This window comes from Brassica napus (assembly GCF_020379485.1).
Source record: "Brassica napus cultivar Da-Ae chromosome C9 unlocalized genomic scaffold, Da-Ae chrC09_Random_6, whole genome shotgun sequence".
NCBI lineage: Eukaryota > Viridiplantae > Streptophyta > Magnoliopsida > Brassicales > Brassicaceae > Brassica > Brassica napus.
Window position 1 is genome coordinate 66,594 of NW_026014418.1, and position 10,907 is coordinate 77,500.

Sequence of the window (10,907 nt, forward strand, 5' to 3'; positions counted from 1 at the left end):
CCTGATAGGTCCGATCCCTTTCTGATTAAACTGGAACCAGGGACAGCTCCGCTGTGATACCCCCGATCGTAGATGACCGGAAATGACAGGGTCAATGTTCCTTCTCGTCCTAGAGTAAGGGCTCCCGTCTACTGGTTACCTGCATCACAAAGGACTCATGAGTAACAAGTTTACTCAGTGAGCCTAGTCCCGCACCCCAACATATATTAATAATATCTCGAGCAATGAACTTCATTTGTATGGAGTGGAAATATATTCCATAACTAATAAAAATACATATATAAATTCTATCATTCCATCGATGTGAATGTTATCTTAAACATCATCTCCACACACCCGCCATTCACTCATACTTATAATATATATATATATACTAAACCCGGAAAACTACCAAGGCTAACCGAGCCTAGCAAGGAAATAAATATAACCATCATCTCCATTAGATATTCCAAGATCGAACATCTAACGCTGCATGCAGTTACACGGTCTCCAGGGTGCGACCCCATCATCGTGTCTTCGTGATCTTGTTCCGTATCGCAGGAACAATTCACGGTAATGCGGGAATTCTCGGGAGAGTGAGTATACAATAAGACTTCACATGATTTATACTTATATATTTAATACTATACAAATGCATTAGTACTTGAGAACAAGTACTAAGGGCATCATTATTGGTGTCCCTCAGGTTGAGGCCCTTAAACGTAGGGTCCCTTAACTTTTAACTAAAAATGCTAAGAGACTTCTCTCAAGTCCCTTATTTAAGGGCCACTCTTTAGCTTTTTAGTTAAAAGCTAAGGGACCCTACACTTAAGGACCCAACTTAAGGGACACAAATAATGATGCCCTAAGGTTTGGAATAAACCTCTATGATCATTCATAAATATTTAATAAGAGTTTACATTAAGTAAACACCTCACCAATTCAATATTTGATCAAGAGACAAGCCTATCAATCATCTACATTCAGTATTGATCAACCGTCTATCTAGACTCACCTTTTAGTCCTTGAGATTGGCTATGGTAGACTAGACACGAGCTCAAGCTAATCACATTCCACTACTGGTACACTTCAGATTCGGAAAGATCAACAGGACATGTCTGGCTGATCCAACCACTCTCCATTACATCTGATCCGAGCAAGACAAAACACTCCAATCGACCGGTTGTATAAAACTGATTCAACCATGCAGTTCATGATTCAGGACAGCTACCAAGGGAAGTTCAGAACATGTTTAGTTCAGACTAAGTTTGGTTCATACTATAACAATAGCTAAGAAGTTTCAGAACAATAATCTGATCCATCTATCAGTTCAGTCTGGTTCAGAGACAAATCGTTTCAGCTAAATGATTTAGGTGCTAGCTGACCATGAACTGGACTAATAACAATCCACATAGGCCTTAATCAAACTGATCCAGATAGGTTATTCATCAACCAATAACTGGTTCTTTTCAGAACTTATCTAAGAGCAAGTAGCTAAGGCTTACCGGCTATACTAAACTGATCAGTGAACACAACTTATCCTCTCCTTCAATCTCCACTCACACTGACCTGAGCAGCATAAAGGTTCCACAGTAGGTTTAAGATAAGAAACAGAACATGGCTTAGGCCTTAATCAGACATGAAGCTTCCTTAAAACTGATCTGATCAAACTGACTTAAAATCTTACTGGTTTAATACTTGATTACTAAGCTGTGAAGTGATCTCATGAATCTTCTAGACAATCTATTAATTTTTCCACACACCCCAGTCACTGATTCAAGGCACAAGAGGGTTAGGAAGGGTCGTCCATTCTCAGATCTCTCTTCAGAATTTTCTCTGAATTTTTCTTATGGTTTTCTTTCATATTTTCTCTCTTCTCTCTCTCTGATTTTTCTGAAAGTTTCTCTCTGATTTTCTTGTGGTTATGGACGACCAGAAGAGAGAAGGTGGTGTTTTATAACATAAGAAGTTGCTTCAGGTGAGTGTTTCACTCAGCACGAAGCAAGGCTGAGAAAGGACATGTGGAGAGCAACTTCAGCACTTCCAAACAACAAGCTGCTGTCCTTTCCCTCCCAAGAAGAAAACTGCAAGCAGCTGGTGACAATCATGTGACTGAATTAATGAGCAAGCACAGCAAGCAGCTTGTGACTTGCATGTGCCCATTACTACATAAGCAAGCAAGCAGGAAGGTGCATGACATGTGACTTGATAAGTAAACAAGCATGCTGGCTTAGGAGGTTATGGCATTAGACGGGTCAAGATTATTAAGGAAGCTGGTTGATAATTCTGAATAATATTTCGACCAAATATTCCTTGTCCTTTGGCTCTTGGAAAATCTCGTTCAGCTTAATAAAAATTCGACCAAAATATATATAAGACTCGACCAAACTATCAAGGAATGTCTTTCGACCACAAGACAGTCCCGTCGAGACATTAATTTATCGGGTCGATTTTTATTTAAATTCTGATCGATCAATCTTCAAACTGATCTTAAAGAGTTTTCTCGACCAAAATTATATCTGCTCATGAGGGTTATTACATCCGCTGTCCAAGAGTCCATATCGAATGGCTCCGACCGAGATGGCCGAGCTAAAGAAGCAATTGGAAGAATTGCTTGACAAGGGGTTCATACGGACAAGTAGCTCCCCTTGGGGTGCACCAGTCCTCTTTGTGAAAAAGAAGGATGGTAGCATGCGTCTGTTCATCGACTATCGAGGGTTGAACAGGGTAACTGGGAAGAACCAATACCCGTTACCCAGGATAGACGAGCTGTTGGATCAGCTTAAAGGAGCTAAGTGGTTTTCTAAAATCGATTTGGCCTCGGGATATCATCAGATTCCTATAGAGCCAAACGACATTAGGAAGACAGCATTCAGGACCAGGTACGACCATTACGAGTTCGTAGTGATGCCGTTCGTTCTGACTAATGCACCTGCTGCATTCATGAAAATGATGAACAGCGTGTTCCAGGACTTCATGGATGAATCAGTGATCATCTTCATTGATGATATCCTGATCTACTCCAAGGACGAGGAATCTCATCGGAAACATTTGAGAGCCGTGCTGGAACGATTACGAGAGCACAAACTTTTTGCTAAACTCAGCAAGTGCAGTGTTTGGCAAAAGAGTATTGGGTTCCTCGGTCATATTGTTTCTGACCAGGGCGTCACAGTGGATCCATAGAAGATCAGGGCAATTAAGGATTGGCCCCGACCACGCATTGCCACAGAAGTTAGAAGCTTCCTAGGGCTGGCAGGTTACTATAGAAAGTTTGTGCAGGGATTTGCAAGCTTGGCTCAACCTATGACACGGTTGACTGGGAAAGACGTTAAGTTCACATGGTCTGATGAGTGTACGAGATGTTTCTCCGCACTTAAGGATATGCTGACTAGCGCACCCGTCCTGGTTCTTTCGAAGGCACACCAACCTTATGAAGTCTACACGGATACGTCCATCACTGGACTCGGTTGCGTGTTGACTCAACATGGGAAGGTCATTGCCTACGCGTCAAGGCAGCTGAAGAAACATGAGGGAAAGTACCCCACCCATGATCTTGAAATGGCTGCGGTAGTATTCGCCTTAAAGTTTTGGCGATCATATTTATATGGGGCCAAAGTCCAGATACTTACGGACCATAAAAGTCTGAAGTATATATTCACCCAGCCTGAGTTAAACTTAAGGCAGAGGAGGTGGATGGAGTTCGTGGCCGACTACAACCTAGACATCACTTACTATCCAGGCAAGGCTAACCTTGTGGCCGACGCCTTGAGCCGAAAGCGAGAAGACGTCGTGGTCGGAAGCGGAACGGACGAGCCGGATGAGGTGGAACACTTCGTTCGTTTAAATGCTTTGAACAGAACGGACAGACCACGGGGTTTAGAGGCGGCGAATAGAGCCGACCTGCTTACCCAGATCCGAGCGGCCCAAGATCAGGACGAGAACCTGAAGACGGTTGCTCGGAACGACCTGACTGAGTATCAAATCGCCAAGGACGGTATGATCTTAGTTCATGGTCGGATCAGCATACCCATTGATAGGAGTTTAAAGGACGAGATCCTTAGGGAAGCTCACAAGTCTAGATTCTTGATCCATCCTGGAGTGACAAAGATGTATCATAATCTCAGACAATACTATCATTGGATACGCATGAAGGTTGATGTGGTCGAATGGGTGGCAAGTGTCCTACGTGTCAACTCGTCAAGGCCGAACAACAAGTTCCGAGTGGACTGCTTTAGAGCCTACCTATTCCGGAATGGAAGTGGGATCACATCACGATGGATTTTGTGACAAGATTTCCCACGACTAGGAATAGGAATGATGCTGTCTGGGTAATAGTTGATCGACTGACCAAGTCTGCCCACTTCCTGGCCATCAAAAAGACTGATGGAGTCGACCGGAATGTGAGTAAGTACATAGACGAGATTGTGAGGCTACATGGAGTACCCTCAAGTATAGTTTCGGATAGAGATTCGAGGTTCACTTCTCACTTCTGGCAAACTTTTCAGAAAGCTTTAGGAACAAGAGTGAACATGAGTACGGCTTATCATCCCCAAACGGATGGGCAGTCGAAAATAACTATACGGACGCAGGAGGATATGCTTCGAGCATGTGTTCTCGATTGGGGTGATTCCTGGGAACGGCATTTGCCGTTAGTGGAGTTCGCCTACAATAACAGCTTCCACTCCAGTATAGGCATGTCGCCATACGAAGCTCTGTATGGACAACCATGCAGGACACCGTTATGCTGCACCCAAGTGGGGGAGCGCAGCATGATAGGCCCCGAAATCGTGGAGGAAACCACCGAGAAGATCAAGTCCGTGCGGGACAAGATAAGGGCCGCACAGGACAGACAATAACATTACGCTGACAAATGAAGGAAAGAACTGGAGTTTGCAGTGGGTGATATGGTCTATCTCAGAATGATTACCATTAAAGGTAGAGTGCGTATTTCTTGTAGAAGAAAATTAGATCCAAGATACCAAGGTCCGTTCAGAGTCATAGAACGAGTGGGTAGTGTGGCATATAAGTTGGACTTACCATCCGAGATGGAAGCCTTCCATGACGTATTCCATGTCTCCCAACTCCGGAAGTGCTTGACGGATCGGACGTCTTAATACCAGAAATACCATCTGATCTAGGTACGAACCTAACTTTGGAAACAAGGCCGGTTCGGATCGTAGATAGGATGGAAAAAGCAATGAGAAAGAAAACAATCCAGATGGTCAAGGTCATTTTGGATTGTAATGGTCGAGAAGAGACCACCTGGGAGACGGAGGCCAAGTTTCCAAAATGGTTTGACCAGTTTGTGTTGGGTGAAACCCATGACTCAGATTCGAGGACGAATTCATTGCTAGTGGGAGAGACTTGTAACATCCCGGATTCTGAATAGGATCATTGGGACGTCCATGGTTCGAGGAAACGTACTAGTCAGGCTTAGGACATCAAGACAAGCGTTCCATGGCCAGATAAGAAGGTTAAGGACGTAAGGAAACTTAGACTTAACCTTATACAAGTCGAGAGTCTGCTAGGACGAGTAAGATGGTAGCTAGACGGATGGAACAAGTAGCTCAACCAGCTCAACGGAGTTAGGTTAAGCTCACTCCAGCTCGGCCACTACTAAGTCAGCTCCACTAGCTGAACTACTCGCTCACTCAGCTGAGGCAGCTGGGAGTCAGCTCATCTCAGCTGGATGGACTGTTCGGGTTTCGGTCCGATGGTCCGGATCTGGGCCGGTGGTGGGCCATGGGGGTCCGGCCATGAGTCCATGGACCATTGGGGCTTGGGACAAGGCTGTGGGCTAAGTCCAGAGGGATTGGGTAAGGCCTTGGGCTTCTGTTCGACCCAAACCCATGCGGTATTGGCGAAGGGACGCATGCGGCCGAGAGCGTGTAAACCTTGGCCGATTGTGCCCATCCACTGGCCAGTCATGCCTGTTCGTAGGGCAACACTAACCCCCTCGTTTTCTATAAATATGGGGTCCTCTCTGTCGATTTCATTCATCCAATCCATAGTAAAAATACTCAGAGAAATTGTAGAGAGAGAGAAAGAAAGAGAGAGAGAGTTTCCGGCCAAAGCAAGGCCGTTTGTGTGGTTGTTAGGTTTCCGGCTATCTGATCGTTTGTGAAGCAACCTCCGATCAAGTATGGGAGACCGAGAGCAGGAGAAGAGCATGGAGAACCCACACGGTTCACAAGGTACGTGGTGGGCTATGGCCCCATCAGACCGAACTGACGGTCCTTGAGATTGCACCGCGGCTCTGGTCAGTCTGTTAGACCTAACCGTTTCTCCTCTTCTTGTTTCTATCCGGCCCTTTCTTTTCTTTCTGATTATACACGAAGGGTTGTGTTGGTTCATTCCAAGGGACACGTCCCTAGACTGGGCCGGTCATAACCAAACCGCAAACCTAGACGCTGGTCAGTTAGACGGTCGGTTCGAATCGCACCATAGACTGGGCGGTTGGTCATGTCCCAAGAGGCACGAGTGGCCAAGGTAACGAGTGTTACCAAGGGTTGTGAGTTACCAAAGGTCACGAGTTCCAAAGGTTGTGAGTTGCCAAAGGGTGTAAGTAACAAAGGGTTACGGACGCCAAGAGGTACGAGGACCAAGAGGTACCAAGGACCGAAGGGGTGCATGTTCCAAACGGTGCCTGTTGAGACTGGTCGTGTCCGTTCCTTAGGGATCAGACCATGTCTTGTCCGTTGAGACAAGTACACAGTTCATCTAAGCCAGGGTAAGAGTCGCAAGGTCCGATCGGTCGTTTGGCCTAACCTGTTTGGGTGTGAGGCTTTCTCGGCCGTTGGATCCAGGCCCAAGGATGGATCAGGTAAAGAAGTCCGTTGGGCCATTGAGCTGGACTTCATCTAGGCTGGTCGCACCTAGATTCTATTTGGATGGACGGATTGGTCTTCGGGACGATCCGGACTGTTCGTGTGTTCTGTTTATCTATTCTGGACTGTCTATATAATTCTAAGTCAAGGGGTGGTTGGTTGAATGACTTAAGATTCGGTAGGCAGGTTCATATCTTTTTATAAGTATATTGTCCGAGGTTTATCTATGTTTTAGGAACCAAGCCAAGCATTGTAGAATCGACCAGTTCTATTATCGGTTATGATTAATGCTTATCTGGTTGTGGTTTCAGGAACTATGGATGGTTCTCGTCATGCCAAGGAGCCGTGAAGGCTCGGTCAGTGAAAGCTGTGTAACTTGTGGTTAGATGATGCTAGGGATGAACTAGTGATTGTCTATCAAATGATTAAGAAGTTGTGTATCGGATCTAATGTTTCTAAGTAGTACATTTTATACACATTTATATTCCGCTGTGCTATCTGTTCAATTGTTTTAGAACCTCATATCCGAACATGACTTAGTAAATGAAAGACTTAAAATGAATCAAAAAAGCAAAGGATTGATTATATAGCAAACGGGTCCAGTTTCGTCGAGAGGCCGAATTCGGGTGTTACAAGTTGGTATCAGATCCAGGTTGATTCAAGGATATTTCGGTTATGTAGTCCACACACACGCATCCAGCTGATTCAGTCTCACACTGATTAGTTATCTAATGTCTCTATGTATGTATAGTTGTACTAACAAGTCTGAATCCTTAGGCTGGGAAAAGCAAACCGGGAAAGACCCGAAGGAATAAGAAAACAGTCGGTCAGTCAAGTTAAGCGGCCGCGGACGGAGCTAATTTGTCCAGGTTACCAACCGAGCCGTCTGCGACTAACACCGGGGATGTGTTAACGACTGACCAGGCCAATCTTACGGGAACACAACCAGAAGGTCAGCAACATCAGGAAAGATGAGGAAGTAGAATCCTCGAACGCTAACCGTGATGGTGACCAGCATGAGCAAAGGGCCAAGGGAACGGCCAACGTGCCCGCAGCACTTTCCCGAGAGGACTTGTTAGAGGCCATGAAAGTAATGGGTAACCAGGTGGCGACTATGACTCAGCTGTTCACTCCACTAGTGAATTCATCAGTGGTCAAGCTACACCTGTAGCTATGGCTACACCTATTGCTACGGGTCCAGCTGTGGACACGGTTCAGGTGATCGAGATCGATGCACCGGAAAGGTCTGTAAAGAAGGTTGACTATCTGAGTTTGCCTCAACATCTATCCAGATTGGGTACGAAGCAATTCTCAGGTAGCACCGACCCTGTTGTGGCAGATGAGTGGAGGAGTAGGCTGGTCCAAAACTTACAATCAACTTGCTGTCTGAGACATTGCGGTTCACTTCCTGGAAGGGGATGCGCATAATCGATGGCTTGCAGTGGACAAGCGCACCAATGGAAGTCTCACAAGTTTTGCGGATTTTTAAGTTAAATTCAACCGCAAATACTTTCCTACTGAGGCTTGGGATCGCCTGGAAGCTAAGTTTCTAGATTTGGTCCAAGACCGCAGGACCGTACGGGAGTACGAAAAAGAGTTCAAGCCATGGAGCCGTGAAGGCTCGGTCAATGAGAGGCTGTGTAACGTGTGGTTAGATGATGCTAGGGATGAACTAGTGATTGTCTCTGAAACGATTAAGAAGTTGTGTATCGGATCTCATGTTTCTAAGTAATACATTTTATACACATTTATATTCCGCTGTGCTATCTGTTCAATTGTTTAGAACCTCAGATTCGAACATGACTTAGTAAATGAAAGACTTAAAATGAATCAAACAAGCAAAGGATTGATTATATAGCAAACTGGTCCAGTTTCGTCGAGAGGCCGGATTCGGGTGTTACACGTAACCCGGCTTCCAGTTCATCCGAATCGGCAGTTCTGCTTACCAAAATTGGCCCACTTGGAGCTCTCGATTCCGTGGGATGGCTCAACAAAGCAGCACCCCGTGATACCAATTTAAATTTTGAGAATAGGTCGAGGACATTGCATCTCGATGCCTCTAATCATTGGCTTTACCCAATAGAACTCGTTTCCGAGCTCCAGCTATCCTGAGGGAAACTTTGGAGGGAACCAGCCACTAGATGGTTTTATTAGTCTTTCGCCCCTATACCCAAGTCAGACGAACGATTTGCACGTCAGTATCGCTGCCGGCCTTCACCAGAGTTTCCTCTGGCTTCGCCCCGCTCAGGCATAGTTCACCATCTTTCGGGTCCCGACAGGCATGCTCACACTCGAACCCTTCTCAGAAGATCAAGGTCGGTCGGTTGTGCACCCGTGAGTGATCCAGCCAATCAGCTTCCTTGCGCCTTACGGGTTTACTCACCCGTTGACTCGCACACATGTCAAACTCCTTGTTCCGTGTTTCAAGACGGGTCGAATGGGGAGCCCACAGCCCGACACCCTGAGCACGCAGATGCCGAGGCACGCTGTGAGGCGTGTGCTGCAGACCACGATTAGGCAGCGACGTCTCTGCGGGCACAACAAAAGCCCGGGCTTAGGTCACCACCTTAATTGTGTTGGTCCACGGCCCGAATCTATCGGCGAACCGGATTGCTCCATTCCGCATCCGACCGGGATAAATCGCCGGCCCCCATCCGCTTCCCTCCCGACAATTTCAAGCACTCTTGACTCTCTTTTCAAAGTCCTTTTCACCTTTACCTCGTGGTACTTGTTCGCTATCGGTCTCTCGCCCTATTTAGCTATGGACGGAATTTACCGCCTGATTGGGGTTGCATTCCCAAACAACCCGACTCGTAGACAGCGCCTCGTGGTGCGACAGGGTCCGGGCACGACAAGGCTCTCACCCTCTCTGGTGCCCCTTTCCAGGGAACTTGGGCCTGGTCCATCGCTGAGGACGCTTCTCCAGACTTCAATTCGAACGCCAAAGACGTCCGATTTTTAAGCTGGGCTTTTCCCGGTTTGCTCGCCGTTACTAAGGGAATCCTTGTTTGTTTCTTTTCCTCCGCTTATTGATATGCTTAAACTCAGCGGGTGATCCCGCCTTACCTGGGTCGCGTTGAGGACTTCGGGTCATCAATACCTTTTGGACCGGAACGTCTGACTATATGATGAAATTGAATTCACCAGCGCATGTCAAGACGCTCCTGGCGTCGTTAGCTCAGATTTTGGCCAACCGCATGCGGTAACACACGGGAGATCAGCTTCCGTCCCATATCCTCAAGAGGATGGGGGTACGATGATTTGTGATACTCAGGCAGACGTGCCCTCGGCCAGAAGGCTTGGGGCGCAACTTGCGTTCAAAGACTCAATGGTTCATGGGATTCTACAATTCACACCAAGTATCGCATTTTGCTACGTTCTTCATCGATGCGAGAGCCGAGATATCCATTGCCGAAAGTCGTTTTAGACTTTACATTGCAGCACTGCTTCCGAACAAACACCGTCTCCGGGTTGGCGAAAGCAGGCTGTTTAGTTGCATTTTCCTTGACACTTTTCGTGCTGGGGTTTGGTGATATCCGGAAGCTATGCGTACGATCCAACCAAAACTGAAGTCTTGGGAATGGATGAACGCATAAACACGGAATCGGTAGGCACAATAAGAAACCGGCCTACCGAGAGTGATGTTTCATCGTTCTCAGGTCGTTCTAATTCCAGGGTACGACAATGATCCTTCTGCAGGTTCACCTACGGAAACCTTGTTACGACATCTCCTTCCTTTAAATGATAAGGTTTAGTGGACTTCTCGCGACGTCGCAGGCGGCAAACCACCCACGTCGCCATGATCCGAACACTTCACCGGATCATTCAATCGGTAGGAGCGATGGGCGGTGTGTACAACGGGCAGGGACATAGTCAACGCGAGCTGATGACTCGCGCTTACTAGGAATTCCTCGTTGAAGACCAAAAATTGCAATGATCTATCCCCATCACGATGAAATTTGAAAGATTACCCGGGCCTGTTGGCCAAGGTGTGAACTCGTTGAATACATCAGTGTAGCGCGTGCGGCCCAAAACATCTAAGGGCACCACAGACCTGTTATTGCCTCAAACTTCCTTGGCCTAAACGGCCATAGTCCCTCT

At 46.6% G+C, this 10,907-nt stretch overlaps 1 non-coding gene across 1 annotated transcript; it reads right to left on the reverse strand.

Annotated features, from left to right (window-relative positions):
* Window positions 1-10,070: 10,070 nt before the first annotated feature.
* LOC125595154 lies at window positions 10,071-10,226 on the reverse strand. Its single transcript, XR_007330096.1, has one exon. It is a non-coding gene; the product is annotated as a 5.8S ribosomal RNA (ribosomal RNA).
* Between the last annotated feature and the right edge of the window lie 681 nt (window positions 10,227-10,907).